Source organism: Taudactylus pleione, unplaced genomic scaffold, assembly GCF_031769625.1.
Source record: "Taudactylus pleione unplaced genomic scaffold, aTauple2 ptg000156l, whole genome shotgun sequence".
Lineage (NCBI taxonomy): Eukaryota > Metazoa > Chordata > Amphibia > Anura > Myobatrachidae > Taudactylus > Taudactylus pleione.
In genome coordinates this window covers 7653630-7679407 of record NW_028284558.1, presented here as the reverse complement: position 1 = coordinate 7679407, position 25778 = coordinate 7653630, and positions in this window count along the sequence as shown.

Below are 25778 nucleotides of genomic sequence, written 5' to 3'. Positions count from 1 at the left end.
GCAGTGTCCCTTATATAATCCCCCCAGTAGTAGTCCTCCCTATGCAGTGCCCCCAGGAGTTAATCCCCCCTATGCAGTACCCCCAGTAGTGACCCTTATATAGTGCCCCGAGTAGTAGTCCCTCCCCCGCAGTGCCAGACAAAGACACACACACACAAAAAAAAAAACACCTGAATCCCCGCTCTCTCCTCCATCACACACTGCGGGAGCCAGAAGATGGAGCTCATGAGTGAGCTCCAACCCGGCTCTGGCAGTCTGTCTGATTCTCATTGGCTGCCAAAACTAACACACTTGCGCCGGGTAGTACGAGTGTACTAGCCGGCGGCAGTGTTTGTTACTGTGTAGTGCGGAACAACTGACCAGTGTCCTGGACCCCACCACCACCTGCCCCACGCTGCCGGTACGAGGGTGCCCAAGGCACGAGCCCTGCTCTACCCCACTCTCCAGATACGCCACTGGTCAGAGTCCTGTTGAAAGACACTGAAATTGCTGAATGTAACTGCTGTTATTTCTTTTGTGAGAAGGATGTTGCATCCTTTTACTCTGAGAGAGGAAATAATTTTGTTCAGGTAGAGCCAGACAGGCTCTATTATGTATTGTTTAGTTTTGTGCTGCTAATAAAACTAGCTGCGGCACTTGTACTGTACCTAGGGCCTGGACTGGTGTACCACTACTTGGCGGCTGCATGACAAACGCAACCGTTTTTCCCAGGAGACGGCACCCTTACCCTGATCTTGACACAATAAGCAATTGAATGTACATGCGGTTTATTATATATAGGGAAAACTAAGGGACCCCTTAAAGTCTGAATGGCTGAGCATATTTTTAATAAAGAGACATTGGGGGTCATTCAGACCCACTCGCGAGCGGCAGTACGCTCCGTCGGAGGGAGCTCCGTCGTGCGCATGCGCGAGACCCGGCGAGCGATGGGCTTTCCATCGCTCGGGGTCTCGAACCAAAGGGGGCGTGCTGTCGATGTTGATTGACAGCACGCCCCCTTTGTTGTGCGTGCCGGGGGCGTGCCTGCCAGACGGAGGCGTTCCCATGGGAACGCCTACCGTCTGAAGCCGGCCCCACTGACATCACTAGTGATGTCAGTGGGAGTGATTTTGGCTCTGATAGCATAGGCAAATGCAGGGGGGGTTTCCGTCTGCCTGGAAACCCCCCTTCCCAGCACATTCCATGACCACAGTAGAAATAATAATATAATAGAATTTTACTAGTGCTACATGTTCTTCTCAGTATCACAAATGAAATAATTAGCACCACCTGTGGATCTTTTAACATGTATCAGCCAGTAATAAATAACCTGTGCAGCGAGAGATCTGGAAAACATGCACTGTTAGGGATGCACTGCTATAGAGCCCAATATGTTCATATATGTCCAGGGAAGTGCTAGGTTCTTCTGCTGTTCCTCCAGGCTCCCGGACTTGCTCCAATGCTCTGGAATGGTGCCCACATCTAAAATAAAAACATTCAGCTCAGGCAGGATGGCTTACTGCCGCATCTAATGGCTTATTGTGATCCTGTATATGCTGGAATTATGACACACAATACACTTTGTATGACTCATATTAAAACTGGATAAGTACTAATTCTGAATTCTTCATGGACTGGTCACACTTGCTCTAAAATCAAGCATTTGGAAACCCCCCTCTAGAAATCCTGCGTTTGCCACTGGATAGAGCCAAAATCACTCCTGGGCTTGCGGCTGGGAAACCCGACCGAAGGGTTTCCCTCTCAAGTCCGATGGTCGCGATGGTCAAGACCATCGCGACCATCTTTTTGCACGCTCGTATATGCTGTGGGTGGTGACCCACAGCTATACGAGCATCCAGGAGGACGCTCCATTTTAATGGAGGGGGGCCCTGATTCAGAGCGAGCGCTCTGGTCAGAGCATCCGGCTCTGAATCAGGGCCATTATCCATATCCTTAACTGTATTATTAGGCCTATAGATGTGTTTTTATTTGTATTTGTTAATGCTTTTTTTATATATCTTTTTATTTTTTATTTATAATCAAGAATTAGAAATGTATTTAACGTACATCTGTAAAGAACACTAGTTAGTGATATGGACATCAATAAGATGGAGGTATCTTGATATGTTTATTTATCAGAACCATTTATAATCAATGTCATGAGGATGTTATATCTGGTCTTTATGGACCAGTTGGAAATAGTGGCTCAACTATGTGAACACCAGCATTGCGTGCAGATTAGGTGCGGCTCTGTATTAGGCCCTATGTGAGTATAATATTTTATTGTACATATCACCTATCTTAGGAGAGGAATGGTAAAACCCAAGAGTCTATGAAGTACTAAGGAACCTGTTATAGGCTGGGTACAAAACTTATTGATGTAAGCATGCATTTCTGAAGGGATATTCCCGTGTGAGATCTCTTACTACACTTTAGGAATATCTATTGCACGTTTTTAGCTACTTCCTGCACACTGGGGACCTCATTCAGAGCCGCTCGCAAAATGCGAGTGCTTGCTCTGAATGAGGGCGGCTGCTTCTCTGTAATGCGCCGGCCTCCTGGCCGCTGGCTAAGCTGTGGGTGACCACCCACACGAGTGATGTCAGTGGGGCCACCCCCAAATGGCAGGCGTTCCTTCGGGAACACCTCCATTTGGCCAGCCACGCCCCCACCCCACCTACAAAACGGTGCGAGCTGTCGATCACCATCGACAGTTGCCCCTTTTGTAGTGAGCCCCGGAGCGAGAGAATTTCTCTCTCTCAGGGGCTTGTGCACGCACGGTGCGGCCGTTGCACGTGCGCAGGGTCTCGACATCGACCCGCTTGCGATCGCTCAGTGCTTGCGAGCGGGTTTGAATGAGGCCCTGGGTGTTTAACCAATATTGCAGTATTGCACTATTGTACATTTTCTTTTTCATATGTTGATTCCTGGAATGAGAGGAAAAAATAAACATCATCATTGTCATCGGCTGTTCTCAAATCAAATGATAAAAGAGTTTGGGACTTCCATCTATGCACTTTCCTTAGCACTGAGCTGAATATGACTCATACACTTGTATTTGTTGATAACTGGTATGATTAAAGATGAGAAGCAGATTAGGGCGAGAGTATTTAAATGTCAATGGGCCTGTACTCTTGCAGTTGCGATCCGCAATGAATCAGGCCCAATGTGTGCCTGTGGATTTTGGAGCAGGGCACAGCATGAGGCAACCTGAGACTGAGTTTGTTGTCAGAGAACTGAATGAACAAGGGGTAAATGTAATAGATTCCGAGTTGTTATGTGAGTTTGCTTTCGCCAAGTCTTGCTGCGAGTGTGCTGCAAGATTGTTCTGAAAATTGCAGCATGTAAATGCCTGCTAGTTAAAAGGTGTCTACATAACTCGCATGCGACAAGATGCGGGTTTGCTGCAGTCAAAACCCACAAAAAACTCGCACATGCAGAAAAAAAAGTGGGGGATGCAGATGCACACTCTAAGCACTAAGAATACTAAATATCAAAATATATATAATAAATGATCATTGAACATGGTTTCCTATCCACATCATGGTGACCTCATCAGGTGGGTCCCTAACATCCGCAGCCTGGCCGAAGGAACAACATGTTCCGATGGTAATCACGCAGATGCAGCAAGGGTATACAGTCAGGAAGCCGATGGTCAAAATGACGACCGCCGGGTTCTTGACTGTGCAATCCCGACAGGGGACTAATGATAGGCGTCGAAATCTCGACGCCTATCATTATCCCTACACCGGGAGCACGACGCCCGGCATACCGAACGAAGGTAAGCCGGGCGCAGACAGCCTTGGTTGGGAAGGGTTAGGTTAGGGGCTCCTGGGGGGGACTTAGGGTTAGGCACCACCCTGGGATGGTTAGGCTAGGGGAAGGGGGGGGTTAGGCACCCCCAGGGGGAGGTTAGGGTTAGGAACCCCCCCGGGGGGGTTAGGTTTAGGCTGCGGGGATGGGGAGGTTACGTTTAGGAACTTACGGGGGGGTTAGGGACTAGGGGTGGAGGTTAGGGTTAGGCAGTCCTAAGGGAGGGTTAAGAGGAGGGGGGGGAGAGGGTTAGGTATAGTTAGTTTACTTACTTATCAGGATCTTCACTGCTGCCGGTCTTCCGGCATCAGTATTTGAACCGCCGGACATAGGGCCTGATTCAGAGCCGGACGCAAGTGGGCGTTCGTTCGGCGTACGAGCGAAAAAATGTAAATTCAAGCGCTCGCTCGTATGTTCGCTCGCAGCTAATCTTCCGCCCCATAGTCTCCCAACCCCTCCTCTAGCTAGCGAACATTCTAAATAGCGACCATCCGTCTCCTCTTTGGTTGCAGGGAACGCTCGCACAAGTCAAATCCGGAAGTGGGCCTGTCATTTTTCGATTGCCTGCTATTTCATTCTGCCAACATACTTGAATCAATTAATAGCAATCAGTATATTCATTAGCTTAGTTGGTATTCACATCTTTGCAATCTTTTTTTTTTTTCACTGTCAATAAACTTTATTATTGTTCGTGTGTCATTCCTTCCGCAGAATACGTACGTTTGTACCAAGGGGATGGTTTATCAAATTTTAAAGTTTGTTTGAATGCTACTATTGTTTTGCGTTAGTTTATATGCAGATTTTTCATCTTTATTAATAATATTTAAATTAGCTTACGCATGTCACTGCATCAAGCCGATCATAACTCACATTATATTTGTGAGGGTGTAGGTCACATGACTCATACAATAACCAATACAATGCTTTCTGTTAATTTTCAAAGTACATTAGCCAATCTAATTTTTTCTGGGTCCTTTATTAAAACTGTTTTGTGTGGAAAAAATCATTGCCATCATGAGAGCCGCAGCATTTACTCGCAGAGAACTCCTGGTTCTCACAGATGTGATGGACCGGAGAATCACGGAGCATCCGGCCCCCATCACTAACCTCCGCAAGCGGCTTGCCTATGCGGAGGTGCGGCGCCGCCTGCGTAACTTGGGCTACCGCCGCAATATCGGCCAGCTCGAAAGGCGCTGGTCCGATCTCCACCGCAGATCCCCACGCCTTTTGGCCAATTTGCATCAGCAAATTAGCGAAAGTAAGTGTATTTTTTTTAATATTTTAAATGTAAGCATACCTGCGTGTGCCTGTTTTCCGTCTAGCCCTGTTTCTTTATTTTGGACATATCTGCGTGTGCATGTTTTCCGTCTAGCCCTGTTTCTTTATTTAGGACATACCTGCGTGTGCATGTTTTCCGTCTAGCCCTGTTTCATTATTTAGGACATACCTGCGTGTGCATGTTTTCCGTATTGCGCATTTTTTAAAATAAATTTTTTGTTTGGGTTAATTTTTTACAAAACCAAAAAAAAAATATTAAAAATTTTGATCCATCATTTAGGGGCTGAGCGCAGACTACGACGTCTACTATGTCAATGACGTCGGCCTCGTCCCCTATCCCCCACTCCCACCCAAACCTCCTCTCCCCAACCTTCCCCAAATTCCCCCTCCACCCCAGACCGGCAAGACCATGATGCCCCTCCCTCTCATACTCCTCTCTTTTCCTCCCCCACCACACCAAGCCAAATCACCCCTCCTCCATCCGACCAGCACTGGCCCACCTCAGAGGAGGACGATGTCGGGGCTCCAGGACCAGTCATCATTCTGACCGGTATGTTTCCCTTTTAAACTATAGTTGCTTTTACATTTTTTTGTTTTTGGGTGATGTTGTCCTTTTGCCTGTGCATTTCCAATTTGTTAAGCATTTCTAATGTTTTGGATATATATCTTTGCCAAACAATGTGTAGGATGTTTTCCCCTTACGCATATCACACATGTCCAAACACTCATACTTGTGTCTTTCTTGTTTACTGAACCAACAAATGTAGTTTTTTGGCGTACTTCTCCCTTTTTTTTTTTTAGTATTTTTATGTGTAATTTTTTAAGTTTTTATTTATACAATCTTTGCGTTTGCCATTACTCTGTTTTTTTTTGGATTTGTTACTCTTTTTTTAAAGTATAGTCTGATTTGTAAGTTGTTTGGTAACATATAAATTAAGGTGTCAGTTTAGTAATCCACACATTTTTTTCACCCACAGAGGACCAGAGGCGGATGCAAGAAATGCAGGATGGCTTGCACAGGTTGAGGGGCCATGTTGTAGGCATGCTTGTGGTCCTGAATCACATGTTGGCGCTCCTGCGCCACTAATTTATTTGTTTTTTCGCCATAAAAATGTTCAAAAAAATTAAATATATTTTGATTTATTAAAGTCTCATTCCTTGTCTGTAAATATTAGAATGTTTAACCTTACATAAGTCGACTATTGGAGCATGTTTTTGGAAGTAATGTAAATTAGATTGTAGAAAGCTCAAGTAAGTATGCAAGCTGGCACATTAAACACCTAACAATACCAATAGGTTTGTAGAATTACCAGCAATTTTGTTTTATTTTTTTTGGTGGGTAATGTAAATATTAAATCAAACCTGCTTAGGCCTAGATTAGAAAACATACTGATTCACCATAATACCTTTGGTGTTTGTTTTTAGGTACAAAGCATGGTAAAAATACTTTACAATTTAACACATTACAGGATTATCCATTAAGCAATTTTGCCTTTTTTGGACCAGGTTACGCTTGCTTGTAATTTACCAAGGAAATGTTTTTTTCATGTTAACCAAAAATGTATTCCACACAAATAATAAACACAAAGTGAATTGTCACAATCAATTCACCCAGTGAAAATACAACCCACACCAAAAATAACAAAATAACAACAACAATCAAGAACTGTTTGAGAAGTAGCATGCCAACATGAATCCACAAATGAGGCGAAGAAATCATTGTTCCAGAAGTTATATCCAATGTGGCCACATGAAGTCAATTTTTAGGATCAGGTAGTAGGCATCGTTTTTTCGGGTAATTTTATGGAATAAAAGACAAAAAAAAAAAAAAAAAAAATTAAAATTGCCCATTAAAATCTTACATGTCTACATTGTGTCAATTAACTAAATTTTTAACAATAATTGCCTAAAAATCTGGAAACCACATCATCGCGTATGGCCCCCCCACATACTGACCTCCGACCAACCTCGGGGGGGCCATCCTCAGGCAAGGCATCCTCTGGCTGCATTGGGACACCACTCCTTATGGCGATGTTGGGAAATATGCCACACAGGACCACAATTTTCGAAACCATATCCGGCAAATACATGAGCTCACCACCAGAGCGGTGGAGGCATCTGAATCGGCCTTTTAAAAGGCCGATACAGTGCTCCACCACCTGACTGGTGGCTGTAAGTGCGGAATTATACTCACTTTGTGGCCCTGGTGTGGGAGCCAAATAAGGAGTGAGCAGCCAGGGCGTGCAAGGGTAACCACTGTCTCCTGTGAAAAAAAACAAACAAACATCAGGACCATTGTGTAACAAGCTTTGCTTTGGTTGCAACAGAAGGTGTCAACTTACCCAGAAGCCATGCATCACCAGCTTGTAGGTTGTCTAATTTGTGCCAAATCCCTGATTGCCGGATGACGAAGGAATCATGTGCACTTCCGGGGAATTTGGCATTCAGGGACAGGATCTGGAGGGAGGCATCGCATACCACCATTACATTCAGTGAAAGTGTTTGCGGTTCCGAAAAATAGCCTCCAGCCGTGCTGGAGGCTGAAGTGGTATGTGAGTACCATTCACAACCCCTATGATGTGTGGGAAGCCAGCTATTTGGTAAAAATTCGCCTTCGCCACACTAAGGGAACCCATATCCAATGGCATTGTAATAAAATGATGGACGTGTTTAAAAATGGCCTCCATCACTGCCCTCAGGATCCTTGAAAAGGAGGATTGGGAGATTCCGGCAACTATTCCCACAGTGGTTTGAAAGGATCCTGAGGCACAGAAATGTAACACCGACATTAATTGCGTAAGTGGTGGTATTGCTGTAGGACTGTCAATTTGCCGTTCAAGATCACTCTCTATTAATGAGAGAGTGTCTAGGATGATTTGGGGAGGAAGACGGTATCGTCTTAATACCTCATCATCTGGTATTCCAAAAAGGGTGACACGTGTTCTATATATCTGGGGCCTTGCACGCCTACGAGGCCTACGCCTGGGACTAAGTTGAGGTTGGTCGGATTCTGGAACCATGGCCAATATAATACGACCAACATCAACCTTAAATGGTAAGCCAGGTAGTTATTGCTTTAGACAAATGTGTAAAGAAAAATATACTTATCTTTTCTAAGAAATCCAAAGATGCTTACAGGCCGGGGTCTTGTCATGAGTAGAACAATCTGCATTTCAAAAGTAGAAAATATTTTTAGCTTTTTTTTTTAAAACTTGGATTGTAAACACATTTTTTGGGGGTAAAAAATAGAGAAGGGAGCAAACATTAGTTCGGAAAATCGCATGCTACATTTAGTGGTAAAACATGATTTTACAATGAAAAAAACAAAACACATTAGTGCGCTAAATAGTACGCATTTTTGACAGTTACATAAGGAGACAGTGCGCTAAATAGTACGCATTTTTGACAGTTACATAAGGAGACATTAGTGCGCTAAATAGTACGCAATTTATACAGTTAAATAAGGAGACATTAGTGCGCTAAATAGTACGCTTTTTTTGACAGTTACATAAGGAGACATTAGTGCGCTAAATAGTACGTTCATTTTCAATTAAAAACAACTCAAACATTATTTCGCAAAGGAGTACGCTATATTTAGTGGTAAGACATGATTGGTCCAAGAAAAAAAACAAGATTACATAGCAAAACATATGCGAAGACCAATACATCGAAATTGTAACTGAAAAAAAAATAAAATACCAATTTGGAAAAAACACGCAAATGTTAAATAAATTTGTAAGCTAATTGATTGTCTAACCCAGAAATTATCAGCTGAGTAGTTCACCTGCGTACGTTTTTTTGCAACTAAAAAAAGGCTATTTGCTAAACACCTTACAAGCCTTTTTGCAATTCAAAACTGATTGTTTTTGAGGCCTCAATTGATCAATCGGGAAACCATCGATGAGCCCCGGGAAGAACGAAGAGACCATCGTCATTGCGGTAGAGAATACCAGACCACAAGCTGAGCGAGCAGTTTGAATGGAAAGTGGATCAGACAGTGACGTAACACTTGTTCCGTTCACATTGGCCGTTCGCATCAGATAATTTATGTATGCCCAAAAAACGCCTCGACACGCCTGCGTTTTCCCATCTCCAACCCCGTCACCACCCCAAAACGGACAGTTCTGTCAATCACATTTGACATGTCACTTCCTGTTCGCTATTCGACGAACGACTGAAAAAATGATCGCAAACAGCCGTACGCACATGCGCACTGTTACACCGACGCATGCGTGTTTTAACAACATCGGATGACTACGAGCGTACGACCGCTTACGAGTGGCTCTGAATGAGGGCCATAGGTCATTCGTACCGATCCCACAGCAAGGAGGTGTCTGTTTCCTAAAGACACCACCTGCTGCATTGCATTTGAGATGGACAGAATTGCACAGTCGCTTGTGTGTGGCTCTGCAATTCTGTCCATCTCTTAATCAGGCCCCCAGTCCCATCTGCCACTCAGATCCACTGTGACCTCCTGCCTCAGACATGATGCTTGTGGGCTAGCAATGACAGGTCACTACTGTATTAAGAACTACTGTATGAGTGGGCACAGAGGCTGTCTGTATTTAAATGCTAAAGGCATCAGTCACTTTGGGACGAAGTCAGTCACAAAATACTCAAATTCGATATCATGATTTCCTCTATTAAGATACTGAACACAATCAAAAATAAACAAATCATTTTGCTTTCTTCTACTGAAGAATATGCAAAGCCTATAACTGAGAATTTCCAAAAGAGCAGTTTTATTATTTATTCATGTTGTGATCAAGAATAAAATGAACACGTTCCTCATGTGAAAGATGACCTAGTTTAGAGCAGTGTTGTATCCTAGCACATTGTAACTATTTACATTTCAATTTCTAGTTAGTGATTGTCTGCAGCAAATAAATTGTAATAGTTCCCTGTGACCCCTAAACAACGAACACTCACAAAGGTTGAGGAAATATTATTGCAGTAAGTCACCGGTGTAAAGATATTAGAGGGGACACAATGGACTATGATTCTCAGGTGGTACATCTATATTGCCTCCACTTCAAAGCAGTAACATGGTTATTGTTTTATCATTTAGCCAATCAGAGACATCCATACCTCCCAACATTATAATATCCCTTGCCGGGACTTCTTGCATGCACCTTTGATGCATGTGAAAGGGGGCGTGACCCTGCCTTCGCAAGGCCACGTCCCCTGGTGTCTGCCATTTTAGGGACGACCCGTTTCTCGCCACGCTGGGAGTGAGTCCAGCACGGAGGCAGCTGCTAAATGGATGCATGTGTGCGGCATCCATTCACCACTGCTCTGCAAGTAGAGCAGCAGTGACAGTGTCCCCCAACCTCCCCACCGCCGGCGGTACACTGCAGCCCGCGGGCGGTACAGCAGGACATTGCCCGAAAAGCAAAACTGTCCCAATTGAATCGGGATGGTTGAGAAGTGTGGACATCGCTATCTGCGGGACAATAAGAATTTTGTTGTGCAAAGCACTCCTCTGTGTGTGAGGGTGTGGTGTGAATAAAAGCTGAGGGGAAGCGGGTGGGGGTGACAGTGCTGCACCTGGGTTTTATTATGCTGGATGTGATGTGTGGTGATCTAGGTGTGTAGGTGTATATGTGATGTGGGTGCTCCTGTGTGGAGAATCCTTGTGGTGGGGTCATATCAGTATTTACATATGCGATTGGTGGAAAGATGAAGACGGAATCACCAATAAACATCCAATTTATTGGCATACATACGATGGAGTCCCAGTGCTCCTGTATAACAATTCAATGGAGGAGAGTGGTATTAGTCCTGAAAATGGTGTTGCCTGGGTGATAAGATTGCTCCTTCATTAGGGCTCTATGTACTAAGCCTTGGAGACAGATAAAGTGGAGACAGATAAAGTACCAACCATTCAGATCCTGTCATTGTACAGGCTGTATTAGGAGCTGATTGGTTGGTACTTTATCTCTCTCCAGAGTTTAAGCTGGTTACTCACCAGAAAAATATCTGCAGATGATTGTTATTCTTCATACACACTGAACAACAATTACTGCCAGCTGGCCGGGGGTCGCATCGAGCCCCCCTCCCAGGCGGCCTGTGCACCAAGTGTACAGGTGATCAGCTGACCGCCCGTACTCACAGACATATCTGCCATTAGCTGTGCTGCACAGCCAGTGCTATATGTCTGTGAATGACATCATTGGTACGCACATGCAATATATTGGCTGATTAATTGATCGGCCAATATATCTGCCAGTGTGTACTCAGCATCAGTATAAAGACCCCAATGAGAGCTACTTTCTGTAAGGTGATTTGCACCTACGTTCCCGTGTATAGTGTTTGACAACTGCAAGGGTGATGTGGTGCCTGGGACGTCAGCAGGCCCCTTTCCACATATTGTGGTCCCATTCACTTCCCTTGCTCTGTTAGTTCAGCGACCAAGACGGGAGCGATGGCAGGTGCTTGAGGGTTGGTAAACCGTTTAGTGGCGTCCTGCACTGAAATGGTCTTACTGGTAAGTCTTTGCAGTAACAATCCTCTCAGCTTACTGTAGTGTGCAGGTGGCCTGATAAATGAGTCTGCTCCTCCCTTGTGGGCATTCTCACTATCAACTCAATGGTCCTGGTGTGTGCAGGGGATGGGCTCCCACAAAGCATGAGGTTCTCCTGCAGCAATGGCGATGGTGCTGTGATTAGCCTTTCATTAAATGCTGGGTCAGGTTCAGCAGTGTAGCAGCTATAGGTAGACTCAGCGTGTGTAGTTGCAGTATGGTGTGCACATCTGGCCCTCTGAAAAGAATTTGATTTAATAAGTGATGCGATATCAATGTTAAGGCTGTTTAACAAAGATGAACAAGACTTCAAGCAGGTTCACAATCAGAACTTCAAGTAAATGTACAGTATGTCTCTGTGGCTTTGCCAAGCATCTCTGCCTAATTATCATAATGACATAAGTTTTGTTACAATGATTTTTTTTTAATCTAAAGTCTTTAAGAACCCAGCTATCATACTCGTATTAGGCTCACGTACTCTGTTACCTCTAATATTACCATGTGTACTGCTGCAGATCTCAACCTCTTCTCATCTGCATTTATCACCATCCTTATCTGTCACTGACACTTGTCATCTCTTTTGTTCTGCTCTGATTGAATTGTTTCACCGGCCTCACAGCACTGCTGTTCACCTCACACCACAAACACACATCATATAAAACACACAAAAGACTTCCATGGGGCTCCCCCACCTTTGACCTTTAGATTAAGCTTTACAGTACTGAGGGGGGGCTAGAGACTGGACCATGCTTTGTACTCTCTCTCCTCTGATACATGGTTCTCAAATATAAACTTGATATGTTCTACACCCTTTGCCATAAAGTAGCTGCAATGTCGTGTAATTTTGTTACTCAAGTTGTGAGGCCAACAACTGACGATTGTGCTGTACATCTATCCCCCCCCCACACATCCCAACACTTTCTTCTGTACCCCACCCTAGACAATAAAAACACAGAGGGAGAAGCCTTGTAGAGAGAGAAAGTGGAGAGAGACAAAGGGCCTGATTCAGAGCCGCTCGCTCTGAATCAGGGCCGGGCTTTTTTTTTTTTGGATCGGCCTCTTGGCCGCTCGCATAGCTGTGGGTGACAACCCACAGCTATTGCGAGCGGCCATGATGATGGTCGCGATGGTCAAGACCATCGCGACCATCGGGCTTGCGATGAGACCCTTGTGTGATAGGGTCTCGTGGCCGCAAGCCCCAGAGAGATTTCGGCTCTGACAGAGCCGGAATCTCTCCACTGACATCACTCGTGATGTCAGTGGGGCTGCCCCCAAACGGCAGACGTTCTCATGGAGCCGGAGCCGGCTACGTCGTGCGCATGCACTGTGGGCTACCATCGACCCGGTTGCGAGCGCTCAGCGCTTGCGACCGGATCTGAATCAGGCCCAAAGTACCAACCATTCAGCTTCTGTCATTTTGCAGGCTGTGTTTGAAAAATGACATTTAGGAGCTGATTGGTTGGTACTTTGTTTCTCTTTACTTTATCCCTCTCCAAGGGTTAGTTACAGTGGTGTTGAACCCTGGCACTCCAGCTGCTGTGGGACTACTGTACATATCCCAACATGCACTGCCAGAGTTTTGCTATTAGGGAATGCTAAAACTGTGGCAGGGCATGCTGGGATATGTAGTCCCACAGCAGCTGGAGTGCCAGGGTTCGCCACCACTGGCTTAGTACATCTACCCCATAAACATCCACTTTCATGTTCCCTTCTGTTTTAAGAGTCAGGAATATTTGTTTCAACCCTGGTCCTCCTTCATTCTCACATGTTTTCCACAATTCTCTTACCAGGTCAAGAAATGCCAATAAACTTATTAATACTAAAGCTGCATACACACACAACGATTTTGTTACCAATGATTTTATGAACGATTTTCTGTCAGATTTTGTGTAAATCTGTGTAATTGTGTAAATTTGTGTAATGAACGATGTTTTTGAACTACAAACGATTTTTGCATAGTCCCTTAATGAAAATCGTTGAGTTGACAAGTCTGACTGAACTACAAACGTGAACGAGCATGAACGATTATCATTCATCGTTTGACTCAGAAAGTGAAAGATTTTTTCAAATGATTATCGTTAAACGATATCGTTTAACGATAATAATTCAAAAAATCGTTGTGTGTGTATGCATCTTAAGGATAGAACTGAGGGCCTGATTCACTACAGATCGCGGCTGCGATTACACAAGCAGTCTGACTGTGATGATATGCTAATCTATTGCGATCACTATGCCGTCGCAGCACTAATGTTTAGCAAGACTGCAAAACTATCTTTAACATCGAATGCCATCGCAGCCTCACGCACACTTGCACAAGCCCTGACCTTACTCAGGAATTGCTGACCTCATCGCACGATGTGAGTACTCAAGATGCATATGGCATCGCAATGGATAATTTATGCACGCCCATGCAACGGCGTTCGAACGCACTGACACACCTGTGTTTCACCGACCACCCCACCCGTCACCATCCACAAATGGCACTTTCTGTCAATCACTCTGCGATGGGTCTGCATAGTCTCTGCGATTGCAGTCCCGATCGCAGTGGCTAGTTTACACACGCACACTGTGATGCACACGCATGCACAGAACGCAACAATCGCCCAATTATGTGCGTAATCGCAGTTGCGATCCGTAATGAATCAGGCCCTGAGTTGCCTGTTATGGTGTATACACGAGCGCTGATTGAAAAGTAATGAGACTGATTTTTTTATTCAGAATCAGATGACTCCACAGGATTTGAACATTTTTATTTCAAAGTAGCATCCTTCGAATTCAATACATTTTTTGCAGCGTTTCAACGATTCAAAGACGTGCAGTAGACTGTTTTATGACATCACTTTTAGATTTGCAGCTGTGGCATTTTTCACTTCATCATCTGCAGAGAAATCACCAGGTGTTTAGTCTAGGCTATATGGAGGGTGTTCCAGTGCTGTCCCATTAATTTCAGTCAGTGCTGCCAATGCTACAACAGCAACATGTGGTCAGGCATTGTCTTGGAGCAAAAAACAGTTTCTTCAGCAAACGTGGTCTTCCTCATGACTCCACGCAAATGGGTTTCAGGACATTTGCATAGTTGTCACCTTTTATTGTTTGTCTGTTCACGGGGATCCCAGTGCTGTATGGTAATAACGTGCACATCAAATTACAGAAGCATGACTTTACACGTCGAAGGAATCACACTGAATTTAGGCCCTGATTCAGAGCCGGACGCTCTGACCAGAGCGCTCGCTCTGAATCAGGGCCCACCTCCATTAAAATGGAGCGTCCTCCTGGATGCTCGTATAGCTGTGGGTCACCACCCACAGCATATACGAGCGTCCAACAAGATGGTCGCGATGGTCTTGACCATCGCGACCATCGGACTTGCGAGAGAAACCCTGTGGTCGGGTTTCTCAACCGCAAGGCCAAGAGTGATTTTGGCTCTATCAGAGCCAATATCACTCCCACTGACATCACTAGTGATGACAGTGGGGCCGGCCTCAGATGGTAGGCGTTCCCATAGGAACGCCTCCGTCTGGCAGGCACGCCCCCGGAACGCCCACCAAAGGGGGCGTGCTGTCAATCAACATCAACAGCACGCCACCTTTGGTGCGAGACCCGGAGCGATGGAAAGTCCTTCGCTCGCCGGGTCTCGCGCATGCGCACGACGGAGCTCGCTCCGTCGTGCGCATGCGCAGTGGGGAACATCGACCCACTTGCGAGCGGACTGCAGCTCGCGAGTGGGTCTGAATGACCCCCTTTGTTTCCATACACTGGACGGTTGTTTAGATTCCGGCTTATAATGACGAAGCTATGATTCGTCACACATCACAATCGATGTCAGGAAATCGGGTACCCTCTCCAACATTCAAATAATGTTCTTGTACAATTCAACTCGTCTTCGCATCTGCTCTTCTGTGAGATTTCTGGGTACCCACCTGATATACACGTGATGCATTTGCAGTTCCTTTGCAAAATATGCTGAACCCATGCGAATGAGATGCCAAGTGAAGCTGTAAGTTCACGTAATGCTAACCTTCTGTCATTTGGCAATGTTGACCTCTGTAACCATGGTGGATAGTCTCCCAGAATGCGCTTCATCACTCAATAGCGTATTACCCTCTTCGAACTGCTTCTACCACCGAAATACTGCAGCACCGTATGCTTGCCGTAATATTTAATGGGTTTCATTTCCGCTTATTCCAAGTTTAACACAAAATTCAGTCATACATCTCTGACTTAATCTCACAGACACGTCTTTCTCATCCGCCATGACTAAACGTCCGAAAAATCTTCAACTCACTATTACCAAAGAAGACTACAGCAGTCCAACTGCAAGTTCAGACACATAGGACCTGATTCAGACCCGGACGCAAGTGGCCATTCGTTCGTTCGGCGTACGAGTGAAAAAATGTAAATTCAAGCGCTCGCTCGTATGTTCGCTCGCAGCTAATCTTCCACCCCATAGTCTCCCAACCCCTCCTCTAGCTAGCGAACGTTCAAAATAACGACCGTCCGTCTCCTCTTTGGTTGCAGGGAACGCTCGCACAAGTCAAATCCGGAAGTGGGCCTGTCATTTTTCGATTGCCTGCTATTTCATTCTGCAAACATATTTGAATCGATAATAGCAATCAGTATATTCATTAGCTTAATTGGCATTCACATCTTTGCAATCCGTTTTTATTTACAATGTCAATAAACTTTATTATTGTTCGTGTGTGTCATTTCTTCCGCAGCATACGTACGTTTATACCAAGGGGATGGTTTTTCAAATTTTAAAGTTTGTTTGAATGCTACTATTGTTTTGCGTTTGTTTATATGCAGATTTTTCATCTTTATTAATAATATTTAAATTAGCTTACGCATGTCACTGCATCAAGCCGATCATAACTCACATTATATTTGTGAGGGTGTAGGTCACATGACTCATACAATAACCAATACAATGCTTTCTGTTAATTTTCAAAGTACATTAGCCAATCAAATTTTTTCTGGGACCTTTATTAAAACTGTTTTGTGTTGAAAAAATCATTGCCATCATGAGAGCCGCAGCATTTTGTCGTCGCGAACTCCTGGTCCTCACAGATGTGATGGACCGGAGAATAACAGAGCATCCGGCCCCCATCACTAACCGCCGCAAGCGGCAAGCCTATGCGGAGGTGCGGCGCCGGCTGCGTACGTTGGGCTACCGCCGCAATATCGGCCAGCTCGAAAGGCGATGGTCAGATCTACGCCGCAGATCCCCACGCCTTTTGGCCAATTTGCGTCAGCAAATTCTGGAAAGTGTATTTTTTTTACATTTTAAATGTAAGCATACCTGCGTGTGCATGTTTTCTGTCTAGCCCTGTTTCTTTATTTAGGACATACCTGCATGTGCATGTTTTCTGACTAGCCCTGTTTCTTTATTTTGGACATACCTGCGTGTGCATGTTTTTTGTATCGCGCTTTTTTTTTTTTTGGGGTGTGTAAATTTTTTAATAAGGAAATAAAATATTCAATCATATAAATTTTGATCCATCATTTAGGGGCTGAGCGCAGACTACGACGTCTACGACGTCGGGCTCGTCCCCTATCCCCCACCCAAACCTCCTCTCCCCAACCTTCCCCCTCCACTCCAGACCTGGCAGACCGTGATGCCCCTCCCTCTCATCACATTCCCATCTCTCAAAATTCACCCTCCCCTCCACCCCCCCTCTCTTTTAATCACTCTCCCCTCCACCCACCCCTCTCTTTTCCTCACCCTCAACTTCCAGCCAAATCACCCCTCCTCCATCCGACCAGCACTGGCCCACCTCTGAGGAGGACGATGTCGGGGCTCCAGGCCCAGTCATCATTATGACCGGTATGTTTCCCTTTTAAACTATGGTTGCTTTTACATTATTTTGTTTTTGGTTGATGATGTCCTTTTGCCTGTGCATTTCCAATTTGTTAAGTATTTCTAATGTTTTGGATATATATCTTTGTCAAACAATGTCTAGAATGTTTTCCCCTTACACATATGACACATGTCCAAACACTCATACTTGTGTCTTTCTTGTTTACGGTACCAACAAATGTAGTATTTTTGCGTAGTTCTCCCTATTTTTTGTGGTATTTTTAAGTTTTTTTTTATACAATCTTTGCGTTTGGCATTACTTTGGTGTTGTTGTTTTTTCTCTTTTTTTTAAGTATAGTCTGATTTTAAAAGTTGTTTGGTAACATATAAATTAAGGTGTCATTGTAGTAATCCACACATTTTTTTAACCCACAGAGGACCAGAGGCGGAACCAAGAACTGTTTTGCGGCTTGCAGAGCTTGAGAGGCAATGTAGTAGGCATGCTAGTGGTCCTGGATCATTTGTTGGCGCTCCAGCGCCACAAATTTTTTTTTTTTTGCCCAAAAAATGTTTAAAAAAATAAAATATATTTTGATTTATTAAAGTCTCATTCCTTGTCTGTAAATATTAGATTGTTGAACCTTACATAAGTCGACTATTGTAGCATGATTTTTTAAGTAATGTAAATTAGATTGTAGAAAGCTCAAGTAAGTATGTAAGCTGGCACATTAAACACCTAACAATACCAATAGGTTTGTAGAATTAACAGCAATTTTTAACAAAAAAATTTTGTGGGTAATGTAAAAATTAAATCAAACTTGCTTAGGCCTAGATTAGAAAACATACTGAATCACCATAATACCTTTGGTGTTTGTTTTTAGCCACAAAGCAGGGTAAAATACTTTACAATTTAACACATTACAGGATTAGCCATTAAGCAAGTTTGCCTTTTTTGGAACAGGTTACACTTGCTTGTAATTTAACAAGGAAATGTTTGTTTAACGTGAAACAAAAATTTAATGCACACAAATAATAAACACAAAGTGAATTGTCACAATCAATTCACACAGTGAAAACACACTCAAAAATACAACCCACACCAAAAAGAACAAAATAACAACAACAATCAAGAACTGTTTGAAGAAGTAGCATGCCAACATGAATCCACAAATGAGGCGAAGAAATCATTGTTCCAGAAGTTATATCCAATATGGCCACATGAAGTCAATTTTTTGGATCAGGTAGTAGGCATCGTTTTTTAGGTTAATTTTATGGAATAAAAGACCAAAAAAATCTAAAACACAAATTAAAATTGGCCATTGAAATCTTACATGTCTACATTGTGTCAATTAACTTAATTTTTGAAAATAATTACCTAAAAAATCTGGCCACCACATCATCGCGTATGGCCCCCCACATACTGACCTTCGACCAACCTCGGGGGGGCCATCCTCAGACAAGGCATCCTCTGGCTGCATTGGGACACCACTCCTTATGGCGATGTTGTGAAATATCCCACACAGGACCACAATTTTCGAAACCATATCCGGCAAATACATGAGCTCGCCACCTGAGCGGTGGAGGCATCTGACTCAGCCTTTTAAAAGGCCGATACAGCGCTCCACCACCTGCCTGGTGGCTGTAAATGCGGAATTATACTCACTTTGTGGCCCTGGTGTGGGCACCAAATAAGGAGTGAGCAGCCAGGGCGTGCAAGGGTAACCACTGTCTCCTGTGAAAATATACAAACAAACATCAGAACAATTGTGTAACAAGCTTTGCATTGGTTTCAACAGAAGGTTTCAACTTACCCAGAAGCCACGCATCACCAGCTTGTAGGTTGTTTAATTTGTGCCAAATCCCTGATTGCCGGATGACGAAGGAATCATGTGCACTGCCGGGGAATTTGGCATTCAGGGACAGGATCTGGAGGAAGGCATCACATACCACCATTACATTCAGTGAATGAAAGTGCTTTCGGTTCCTAAAAATAGCCTCCAGCCTTGCTGGAGGCTGAAGTGGTATGTGAGTGTCATCCACAACCCCTATGATGTGTGGGAAGCTAGCTATTTGGTAAAAATTCGCCTTCGCCACATTAAGGGTACCCATATCCAATGGCATTTTAATAAAATGATGGAGGTGTTTAAAAAGGGCCTCCATCACTGCCCTCAGGATCCTTGAAAAGGAGGATTGGGATATTCCCGCAACTATTCCCACAGTGGTTTGAAAGGATCCTGAGGCACAAAAATGTAACACCGACATTAATTGAGCAAGTGGTGGTATTGCTGTAGGACTGTCAATTTGCCATTCAAGATCACTCTCTATTAATGAGAGAGTGTCTATGATGATTTGGGGCGGCAGACGGTATCGCCGTAACACCTCATCATCTGGCATTCCAAAAAGGGTGACACATGTTCTATATATCTGGGGCCTTGCACGCCTACGAGGCCTATGCCTGGGACGAAGTTGAGGTTGGTCGGGTTCTGGAACCATGGCCAATACAATACGACCAACATCAACCTGAAATGGTAAGCCAGGTAGTTATTGTTTTAGACAAATGTGTAACGAAAAATATACTTATCTTTTCTCAGAAATCCAAAGATGCTTACAGGCCTGGGACATGTCATGTGCAGAACACCCTACATTTCAAAAGTAGAAAATATGTTTAAGATTCATTAAATAAAATATGATTGTAAACAAATTGTTTTCGTGAAAAAATAAAGAAGGGAGCACACATTAGTTCAGAAAGTAGTATGCTACATTTAGTGTTAAGACATGATTTTACACTGAAAAATTAAAAAAAACATTAGTTCGCAAAATAGTACGCTACTTTTACAGTTAAATCAAGCCACATTAGTTCGCAAAATAGTACGCTACTTTTACAGTTAAATCAAGACACATTAGTTTGCAAAATAGTACGCTACTTTTACAGTTAAATCAAGACACATTAGTTCGCAAAATAGTATGCTACTTTTACAATTAAAACCACTCAAACATTATTTCGCTAAATAGTACGCTACATTTAGTGGTAAGACATGATTGTTCCCAGAAAAAAAACAACATTACTTTGTGAAACATATGCTAAGAACAACACATCTAATTTTTAAAATCATGAAAACAAAAACACTTACCAAAAACAGACAAATATCCCAAAGTTCAAAAACTTTACTGGGGCAATGCCAAACTAACTGTAAACCAAAAAAAATAAAATATTAAAAGCATTTGTAAACTATTTACTATTATTTTTTACGGTGGTTTTTTACAATACTTACTCCAAAAATCACAAAAAAAATCCAAACAATAAAAAAAATAACCAACGGAAAAGAAAGAAGTTAGAAAAAAACCAAAAGATCGCTCCGATCCGAAATGTCCTCCTTCTACTCACTAAGCCTCAAATCCACTCCAACGCCACATCGACTCCAGTCACACCAAGCCATAAATAGTCTTTATTTTCCAGCTCAAATTAAGGACAGACAATAGGAGCGCACAGTCAATGATGCGGCCGAATAATGCTGACGCATGTATAAAAACGTCCATGTAAAGCCAAATCGGTCTGCTGTAGTGAGACCTGAAAGTCCAAAATGACTACAGAGCAGCAAAGCAGTGGCCAAGAAGCGCCAGGTAAGCATTTCTCTTTTTTGGGAAAAAGGATTCTGTTTAACAATAATTTTGGGAACATTTTACATTATAAATTTTAATCCCATTTTCAAAAAAGGTGTTGAGGATGCCATGGAAGAGGTTGCTGGGCCTAGTAGGCCAACTAAACCCAAAAAAAAAAGGCTGCCACAATTCACAAGAAAGATGATGGAGGTTTTGGTGCAAATGTGCAATGACAACCTGCCACAGGCAGCAAGGAATATGGGTGCAAGCCAGAAATGGAAAATGTGGGATGACATAGCCAGTGGTGTCAATAGGGTGGGTGATTTTGAACGTTCAACCCGGGAGGTCAAACGCCGGTACGTAAAAACTACATTTTAGTAAAAAGTGTTTACAGGTCCAAATACTGCAGGAATAATGCCAACTTTTTACCCCACAGATGGAGCGACTTCAAATATCGTCTTAAGCAAAAACTGGCTGATAGGGCTAGGCATGCAGGGGGGACAGGTGGGGGTCCCACCCCTGTGTCACTGGAGCTCACAGATTTGGAAGAGATGTCCTAGGGGTGTGTGCAGGATGAGGAGGTGTTTGGCGTGTCGAACATGGATACCGACATGCCAGACTTTGCGGCTCCTCATGTTGCCCTAGGTAAATGTTGTAATGTTAACAACTCAGAAATGTGTTTGGGACAATATCTAGATTACAATGTTACTCTTTTCTCTTTTTTCTCACAGAGACACAGGCGGATGAGTCTGCTCCAGAGGGGAGCTTTGGCCGCAGAATTTCTGCTGGCTCTGCAGGGGAGGAAGCAGTAGATCTGGCTGTGGGACCCTGTGGCAGACAGTCCAGGGCATTCCCCCTCGCAGGCAGTGGGCCTCCACACTGATCTCAATTTTAAAACGGATCAGCAGACCGAGATTCTGGTGAGGATGGACGCCAATCTGCTACGGGTGGCGGACGCCCTGGAGCAAAGTGCTGTGGCCAACATGACCATTGCTAAGGCCATGGCGGAAAATACTGGGGCCAACGTGCGAATAGCAAATGCCCTGGAGCATCTCGTTCACCAGCACATGTTGGAGCCGGCCTCCCTTCCTGCCGGAACATCAGGACCCTCCACCTCTGGTACAACAACAGCCATCCCTCCAAATGTGCCTAGCCCTATGCCTAGTCCAGAGGCCACAACATCTGCCTCTGGCCAGGCCAGCAGAAGGACATCCCGGACCTGTTCAGGCTCCCTCCCTACTCTGGCCAAACGGGCCAAAAGGCGATGACAGCACTGGCTAATTTTCCCACAATCCTTCTCTGTTAGCCCCATATTCCTTAATGCCCAAAACCTCCCTCTCCTTTCTTGTGAATTTTTTATTAATTGTGTTTGTTTGTGGATTTCAAATGCCACTTATTTTGTTTGTGTGTTTCTAAAATCATTTGTTATTTGTTTTTACGTTATCAAGTTTTTTTTATTTCCCCAAAATTTTTTATTAAAAAAAAACAAAAAAAAATAAAATAAAGTTGAAAATCTGCACAATTCTATTGTTAGTTTATTCAAAAACTGGTTAAAAGGTAATTCCGCAAACAACATTACAAACAATACAACAGAAATCTAAACATTATTTTTGAAAAAAAAAACAAGGGTTACAAACAATTTATGAGTTTTAATTAACACTTAGCAAAAAACAAAAGGACGATTGTTTTCTTGGCCCCTAAAAAATGAAGAAAAACAACAAACATGCGTACAATATTGTTGCCCTAGAAAAAAAACAAAAAAACAAATTTGGCAAAAACACGCAAATGTAAAATAAATTTGTAAGCTAATTGATTGTCTAACCCAGAAATTAGCAGCTGAGTAGTTCACCTGCGTACGTTTTTTTGCTACTAAAAAAAGGCTATTTGCTAAACACCTTACAAGCCTTTTTGCAATTCAAAACTGATTGCTTTTGAGGCCTCAATTGATCAATCGGAAAACCATCGATGAGCCTCGGGAAGAACGAAGAGACCATCGTCATTGCGGTAGAGAATACCAGACCACAAGCTGAGTGAGCAGTTTAAATGGAAAGTGGATCAGACAGTGACGTAACACTTGTTCCGTTCACATTGGCCGTTTGCAACAGATAATTTATGTACGCCCCAAAAACGCCTCGACACGCCTGCGTCTTCCCATATCCACCCCCGTCACCGCCCCAAAACGGACAGTACTGTCAATCACATTTGACATGTCACTTCCTGATCGCAATTCGACGAACGACTGAAAAAATGATCGCAATCAGCCGTACGCACATGCGCACTGTTACACCGACGCTTGCGTGGTTTAACAACATCGGATGACTACGAGGGTATGACCGCTTACGAGCGGCTCTGAATGAGGGCCATAGACCTCTTAATAACCAGCATAGTGTTGCCACTTCTACCTGTAGGACAGATGTCACAATTGGTGTCTGCGAGTTACCTGTCTCAGGTGGTGATCGGGTTTCAACGGAGGCCGGCATGACTGGAATCACAGATAATGTAGATAGCTCTATTTATAAGACTTGTGTAGCAGTGAAAACTGCCTTTGATGATAAATGACAGGAACTGGAGGGACCGGACTGGGACCGGCAGGAAGACTTGTTGAATTGAACTGATGAACTAAGAACTTGACTCTGGACTGGAACAACGTGGACTGAACTGATGAGCTTGGAACTTGACTCTGGACTGGAACAACGTGGACTGAACTGATGAGCTTGGAACTTGACTCTGGACTGGAACAATGTGAATAGAACTGATGAGCTTGGAACTTGACTCTGGACTGGAATGTGACAATGGCTGAAGGAAAGTCAGGTAATGCTGAGATGAGGGCTAAACAGGGTAATCTGGAAATGCTGTGACAAGGTTGGAACTCAGGTGCAGGCTGGATAGGATAATTGGGAATAACAGGTTTCAGGAAGGAATGGGTAGTTTTGGGAATTTTAGGTTCAGGGAGGGAGTAGGTAGGTAAAAGGGGCAGGAGTTGATCCACAGCAGGAAGCAAGGCAGGGTGACATGATGCAGGTTTACAGAGTGCCAGGGACCAACCAGGAGTAGGACTAGCAGCAGAGCACAGGCCAGGTATTGCTGTAACAGGACGTCTGGATGCCAGGTATTACTGTAGCAGGTTTTCGGGATGCACCAGGGGTTGCTGTCAGCAGGCTTACTGGATTGCCAGGTTTGGCAGTAACAGGTTTTCTGGAAGCACCGGGGGTTGCTGCCAGCAGATTTACTGGATTGCCAGGTACAGCTGAAACAGGTTTTCTGGATAGCGCCAGGGATTGCTGTAGCAGGTTTCAGGGATATACTTGAATGCAGGAACAGCATGAACCATACACCACGGGAAGACGAGATGTTCAGGCCCAGAATGCTATCAGGAGAGGATATATATACCATGGGTCTGGCAGCAATTGGTGGATACGGACAGGTGGTCTGGTAGTAGCATTGAGTGGTGGAAGGCACAACATGCAGAGGGAGTATTCATCACTGCAGCTCTGAGAATCAGAACCACACCTGCGATTCCAATCAGGGCTAGCAGTGCTCACAGACAGAGGAGAGGCCAGGTGCAATAATCAGAGCAAATCCTCCAGGCAAATTACACACACAGATCCATGGGAGAGCTGATAGGGGTAAGTCCCAAGGCAAAAAGGTGACAACTAGACAGGGTCGTGACAGTACCCCCCTCTTTATGGGTGGACTCCGAGCACCAAAACAAAAACTTTCTTCAGACATCTTCCCAATTGTCAATTTCTTGGGATACTTGGAGTGGAAAGTCTACAAAGGAGATAGTTCAAGACCTTCGCCGATTCTTCTTTTTGCTGCGAGAACGTTTTGTGCCAACCAACGGACCAGGAATCTTTGGTAACTCCTGTGGAAATATATGGCTGGGAAGAACAGGATCAGAATTTTGGGAGGAACAGTAGCAGAAAGGGGACAAGGAGGTGTGTGCACAAGTCATGTTCTGGGTTACAGATTCAAAAGTACTGCTCTCTTGGGATGCCTGGAATTCGGCACGCTGGCCCTTGAAAACTTTGACCTTGTTCAGATTTCAGAGGAGTGGAGGACGAATTCTTGGTAGCACAAACAGAGTGCTTGGACAATATTTTGGAACTGAGAACTTCGCTAGAATTTTGGTTTACAGGGTAAGGACCAAATTCTTTGACAACAGCTTCACTGAAAGTCTTTATATTTTGAAGCATTGGATCTTTGGAGTTGTAAATAGGGGCAACCCAGTCCCAAGCTTTACCTTGAAAAGATGAGATAACAAAATCTACAATATTAGTAGACTTGACTCCACATGGCAGAGAAGAATTCATCATACCGAAGAATTGTTTCAATAAAGCATAGTATTGAGTTAAGTCCCCATCAAAATAAATGCATGGTGAAGTATCTGACGAATCCTGTGTGTTCAAGGATTGTGGAGCACTTTCAGGTGCCTGGCAGGAGGAAATTTGAGGATGCTCCGATTGATGAGGAGTCGAAATAACTGAAGTTGACCGATGTTCGGAATTCGGACCAATTGATGGAACTGGAAGGAGTCCTGGGGAGCTAGAGACAGTAGCATCAACAATCAAAGCTGAGAACAGACTACAGAGATTGTCATCTTCTGGAACAATATATGCAGGAGACGGTGAACAGGAACCATAATCAGATTTTGTAGCACAAGACACTTCTCCCTGATAACAGGAACTTGAGACCCCCTCCTGGGGCGCGAGACTTGAGACCCCCTCCTGGGGCGCGAGACTTGAGACCCCCTCCTGGGGCACGAGACTTGAGACCCCCTCCTGGGGC